The sequence below is a fragment of the Camelus ferus genome, chromosome 5 (assembly GCF_009834535.1).
Source record: "Camelus ferus isolate YT-003-E chromosome 5, BCGSAC_Cfer_1.0, whole genome shotgun sequence".
Lineage (NCBI taxonomy): Eukaryota > Metazoa > Chordata > Mammalia > Artiodactyla > Camelidae > Camelus > Camelus ferus.
The window spans coordinates 65,234,859-65,241,400 of NC_045700.1; the positions used below are offsets into that span (position 1 = coordinate 65,234,859).

The 6,542-nt window shown below is 38.7% G+C and overlaps 1 non-coding gene across 1 annotated transcript; it reads left to right on the top strand.

The window, feature by feature from the left end:
* The first annotated feature begins 5,179 nt into the window (after nt 1-5,179).
* On the top strand, nt 5,180-5,253 carry TRNAT-AGU. Its single transcript has one exon. It is a non-coding gene; the product is annotated as a tRNA-Thr (tRNA).
* The last annotated feature ends 1,289 nt before the right edge of the window (nt 5,254-6,542 follow it).

Here is a 6,542-nt window from a genome sequence, read left to right on the forward strand (position 1 = left end):
TTTAAGCAAAAATTTAAGTAATATGATTAAAAACAAAAAAATTTGAAAGAATACATGGCAATGAGCCTCTTCAAAAAGTCACCTTTTAGAGGCTATACGTTTATTCTGACAATGCCATTCTGAAAATACACACACATTTAGGCAAATTCTTGTGGAACTTTCTTTGGAGCCTGCTGATGAGTTACTTACACAGCATTTCCTGAATAATGATCTGAAATTATTCAGGGTTTATTCCCAACCTTGTTTCCTAAACTCACACCTCCAAAGGACAGAGACTTACTTGGGGTGAGGTTATTGTTACTAGTGCTGAGGTTTTTAGTTTGAAGAAAACAATCTTCTTTGGAGATTAGGGATCAAGGTTATTTCATGTGCCAATCATAAAGTCTTAATTTCATCTTTCCAGATATGTTAAGTTTCAAACACAACATCTTTCCCTATTCAAATGATAAAAGAAAAGCATTTTATTGGTCAAAATTCACTAACTCTACTTTAAAAAAAGGAATCAAACTCCCTTTTTATTTAGAAGCTTATTCTAGCCTTTACATATTTTATTTTGTCCTTTAATGTTCTATAACATTAACTAGGTTGAGTGTATAGGTATGAAAGGCATTTGAACAATATCTTTACCCTTCCAAAGAAAGAAATTTTAAAGAGCAAAAAAGTGTTCATTGATATTCCTTTTCTATAATTTCTACAATATTCCAATGAAAGTGCATTAATTTTATAGTTAGAAAATAAGGTAATAAAAATAGAGCCCTCCCAATATCTTGCAATTATTGATCAATAGCCACAAGATTGACAAACCATTTTTCATGTCCTTTTAAAATTCTTTTATTAGAGTCCTATTTACAAAGTGCATTTACCAGTCCACATGTATCACAACTTAGAAAAGACTGTTTCTACCAAAAGTTTTACAGGCAGCCGAGATGTACGGACCCCAAAAATGAAGAGGTAAACCCGGAGTCGTTTGGCAGCACACTTCCAAACCAGAATGCAAAGTTTCTTTTAAGCTCCTTTGGAATTCCTGAAGCACATCCAAGATGTTACTGCAGAGTCTAATGCCATTTACATTGGTGGATCATTTATTGCCACCTCTGGTGGGAATATTGAGATGAGGAATATTGAAATTTCCACAAATGTCTTTGTGGAAAACACAATTGTGTTCCAGGCACTGGGACCTTGACTGCTGTGTTCAGTATCAGCAGAAGTGGTTTTCAGTTCTTCCTCTGAAGGGTGACACAAAGGTTGCCGATCATGGTGTCTAAAGTTCTATCATAAGGAAGCCTCCTTTTGGATCACAAAGACTCGCAGGCTTCCAAGAATCTCCTATAAAATGGCAAAATCCTCCGTGACAAGCCCTTACCTGCCCATTGCCTGGAAAGGAGTAGATAGAGATGTTACAGCTACTCGAGGCCACAGGAGAGAGGTGTGGCCTGACAGGGCAACGATGCCAAAGATCAACTTCTTGTTTCCCAGGCTTTCTAAGTTGGCCCTAAGTACTGGCAGTGTGGTTGGACATCCAGTCCCTGATTCCAAGGGCGAGGCAGAACTACAGCAGCTCTCCCAATCAGCCCTAAGGCACAATGAATAGACACAGAGTCCCCGGGCCCACCCAGACGTCGGCTGCTACCAGCCAGAAGCAAACCTGGCCAGGCAATCACAAAGGTTTCTTGTATGCTGAGGTTAACGCTAAACAGGAACAGCTTCAATAAGAACTTTGTTTGACACCTGCCCTGACCTATGACATCACCACTTCTACACATCCAGAGCTGTCGTCTTAAAATAACCCAATCTTAATGGTGTGCCAGTGGCAGACAGTTGGGTGTCAGCAGATGTCCTCAGACTTTGTAAAAACACCATTTCCAAATATATTTCTCTGTCTTTTAGTGTTTTTATCTTATCCTCAAGAATAGGAGGTTATCTTTGAATGCTGCAGAGAACCAAATAGTGCTTGTCATGAGGTGGCAGGTTTGGGTTGATTGACAACCTGAGCAGAACAAATTATGAATCTAATCATGGTTGGGCATAATTGCCCCACCACCACCTTGCATGTCCTCTCTTCAGAATAATTTTTGTATCTTCCAAACTAAAATCTGACATCTTTAAAACTGAGATACATTTCCTTTGCATTATCTAAAATGAGATTGGCAATCTTTAACCTTGGTGTCCAAAGTCGACCCGTTGATTTAGGACACAGGTCATTGAAAACAGTTGCATTCTCTCTAGAAATTATTATCAAAATCTAGGGTGTATGTATACCACATTGTAAATCAACTATACTTCAATTTAAAAAATGTTTAAAAAAGAGAAAAATCCAGGGTGCAGGTGAGAATATCACCAGGTGTGAGTCATTTTATCTTGAGAAAAGCAGAGAACAAGACGTAAAGAGAACACAGAGACTCAGAAAGGAACAGTGGAGAGGAGGAAGCACCCTTCCCTCTCCTCCACCCCTGCTCTTGGCCCTAATAGGTTAAAGAGTCTTCTGTTGCCAGATTTAGTAAATAAAAATATATGCTGTCCAGTTAAATTTTCAATAAATGATGAGTAATTTTTTTAGTATAAGAATACCCCCTGTGGGGTATTTGGGACATGCTTATACTAAAATAATTATTTATTGTTTATCTAAAATTTAAATCTGACTGGAGCAAACTGCACTACTGTGAGAAATACAAAAATTTTGAAACAAGACAGACATAGATTTGAATCATGCACAATTGCTTATTAGTCCTGAGGCTCTGGCCATGTCATGCAGTTCCTCTGAGCTTCAGTCTCCACATGTTAGAACAAAGAAATGACATTCCTTCACCAGAGTTGTCCTGGGAATGAGAAATAAGCAAAAATTAAGAACTCGCAAGTGCTTAACAAGATTATGTCCTCTGGTCAATTCTCTTAAATTGTTATTGTATTTGCTGCTTCATTCTTCTTTCTATTTCTGAGTCTAAAATCTCTCTAAACTCCAAATATTTTTACAGCTGTCTCTTCCTTCCCCATTACTATTCCGCATCATATAATACAGGAGAGCGCATGTTAATTTTCCACAGCTCTTTTTCCCCCACTACAGATAATTCATTGTCATAAAGTGTCATTTAAAACTGTGGCATTTTAATTCCCCAGCTCAAGAGAGATAGAGAGGGTCCTGCAAAGTCGAGACCTGGGACTACTGAGAGACAAGAGATCACAGTATTATCAGAGTGAGTTAGCTGCACAGAATACTAGCTAGCAATGTATTCCTTAAACACTGCGCAATAATGAAGTATTCACTGGAGATAAATGAAGGGTTTAACAGGTTTCTTTTCCTACATAAACTCTGAGAAAGTCAGAGAAGATGATTTTTAGGGTTAAAAAATGGTTTCAGTTTCTCCCACCTGAGCCCGTTAAGGAGGCGAGAAAGGGTTGTCCCAGTACAATTCCGATCAGATATTTACAACTGACCTACCGACAGCTGTAACCACACTTCAACAGAACACAAACTACTGCTGTGGCTAGGAAACATGCTTTGAAAATATTTTTAATAATTCCACAGCATGGGAAGGAAACCTGCCAGACCTTAAAGGAAAAGCTAACCTCAGAAACCACAAGGGTACAAAGCCTTCTTCACCTCCTTCTGGGGCAGACACTGCAACCCAGGAGTTGAAGGACTGCTTTCAATAGCCGAGGGGTCCAATATCCTCTGGAAATTTTGCCAAAATTGCTCTGTCTGCTCATGCAAAATCCTGGCAATCCCTCAGTCATGCAGGGAGAGTCAGTTGATAGTGAGACTCTAAAGTCCACTCACTTTTAGGGGGAAAGTGAATGGGACAGCCATTCTACCAGTTTCTATCAATATTTAAATGCACCCTTCCCTAAATGTCAGTGTGGCTTTGCTTACTGTAGCAAACAATTAGAAACAACCTGGGTGTCTCTCAGTAGAGGAAGAGGTGAATATACGACCATGTGCTTTCACTATGGGATAGACACAGCAGTTAAAAAGAATGAAGTACGTTTAGCCCAATAAAGAGAGCTTTCTAAGACATATTTGAAGGGGGTGGAGGAAATGCACAAAATATCACCATAATCCAATTATATTTAAAAATGCCACAAGTGTTTCTATATTTACCTACATATGTAAATGCTTAGTATAGTGTCTTGAGTGATGTGATAGTGCTTACAGCTAGAGAAAAAAGTTTGCAGGGGAGGGAAATGGAGGGATGCTACCATACTTGACTCAATATATTTCTATACCGTTTGAGCTCTTAACAAGGTATATTTGAGAATTACTTGTATCATCTTAACTAATTACTTTAAAAAAGAAATGTAATAAGAATTAAATTAACCAGTCTGACTATTCTTCCCAAATCTTATTTACGTACCTGAAAAGCCCTACTTTATAAAACAGGGATCTCAGAGAAAATCTAAATCATGTACCTGCGGCAAATTCACATGTATCTAGGGTTTCTTGAGCATATTCACCCAGGATTCTAGCACTTAATTGCTCCAGGGATGGAGGAGATTCACAGAAAGAATTCACGCCATGGGCCAAGTAAAAATATTCAAGCTTTACTCAAGAATTCTGCAGAACCATTCAAAAACAGGAAAGGGGTCATTTGTAAGTATACAGGTATGATCACGGGGGTCCTCAGATTGTCCTTGAACACGGGGAGTATAACAAAGTCTTAGCGAGAGAAGGCTGCTTAAAACACTAACCAAAAGCCAAAATCAAACTCATCAGATTCTGTGAGTCACCAAGACCATCAGGCAGCAATGAACTGCAAACTGTAAAGAGGAATGAACCCAGGCTTGTGTGGGGTGGAGTTTCCCTACAGCCGAGAGAGGTGATGACAGGGTGACTGGGGCCATGGAAGCAAGTTGGTGTTATGATTCGTTCCTAAAAACCTGAGAGTAAACAGACTCTCAAGCCACTCAAATTGAGGGAGTGGAAGTGGGAATGTTGGCGGTGACTGGGGAGCATGAGATGGACTACAGGAGTGGAGAATAAAACTAGACAAGACAGCCGAGAGGACCCCGTGGAACTTTCTGAGTTTCTGGGGAAGGGTTAGTGGGAAACTGAAGCTTCCTTAACTCTGTGGGAAAGAACCAGTGTATTAACATCGTTCATTATCACTATTGAAACACTATTATAAACTCTGCCCCAACCTGATGTGGCTGAGGAAAACAGGTCACATTTAAAAACCAAGCCCAAGGAGGTATACAGCTCAGTGGTAGAGCACATGCGTAGTATGCATGAGGTCCTGGGTTCAATCCCCAGTACCTCCACTAACAAAAGGAAAAAAAAAAACAAAAAAAACCAAGCCCACCTTAGAAGTCTTACTACACTCTGAAATCTTGTATCCAGTCCACTTACAGGTAATGGTTAAACTGGATTCTGAGCAGGAAGGGGAGAGGGAAGCGGCTGATGACTGAGTGATCTGAGATGAGAAAGAAAATTAAAAGGGCTTCTCCTTGACTCCGTGACTCTGAGATGAATTAACTTCCTCGAGCTGGTGCAGGAGGTGTACTTGGCTTTCAGGATCCCATCTACAACTGCTAATTAGGTCAGTGATTCTCAAGTGATGGTGAAAGGTAAGGAACAAATGGCAGCAGGGAGGGAGAGGTCAGGTGTGCTGTTTGATAAAAGCGTATTCTGCAGACTTGTGGTTGCCAGGGGGGTGGAGGGTGGGAAGGGATAGACTGGGATTTCAAAATTGTAGAATAGATAAACAAGATTACACTGTATAGCACAGGGAAATATACACAAAATGTTATGATAACTCACAGAGAAAAAAATGTGACACTGAGTGTGTATATGTCCATGAATGACTGAAAAATTGTGCTGAAATCTGGAATTTGACACAACATTGTAAAGTGATTATAAATCAATAAAAAAGTTAAAAAAAAAGCGTATTCTGTGTTATATTATAATTTTATTTGGGGGAGAGTTATAAAAACCTTGTTTTTGATAATATAAATATTTAAAGAAGATAGGAAATGGTTCAGTTTGGCAAAATAGCGGGTGGTCTGAAAAATTATGAAACACCGAGGTCAATCTCAGTTATCTTATTGCTCAGATTTTTTAATGGGGGAGAGGGGATTTCGCAGTATAGCATATTATTTTGGTTAAAATTTAATTAACAGCTAGCATTCAATAAGTAGTTTTGATATGCCAGGTAACATTCTAAGTCGTACACATAAATGACCCATTTAGTTCTCATAACAGCTTCATAAGGTAGATACTATTAAGATCTTCTTATATGATATCACTTATATGTTGACTCTAAAAAAAAGATACAAATGAACTTATTTACAAAACAAAAAGAGACTCATAGACATAGAAAACCAACTTACGGTTACCAAAGGGGAAAGTGGAAGAAAACAGCTATTATTACTCAAGACAGAGAGAGTACCAAAATGCATCTGCATAAACAAACCTTACTAAACAACTGTTAATTACTGCCACACATTTTTAGTCACTTTTCTACAATTTATCATCCTTGGAAGCCCAAAACCCCTTTCCTTTGTCCACAATTTATTGCTCTTTGTTAAAATGGAAATAAATTAAAAGCCCC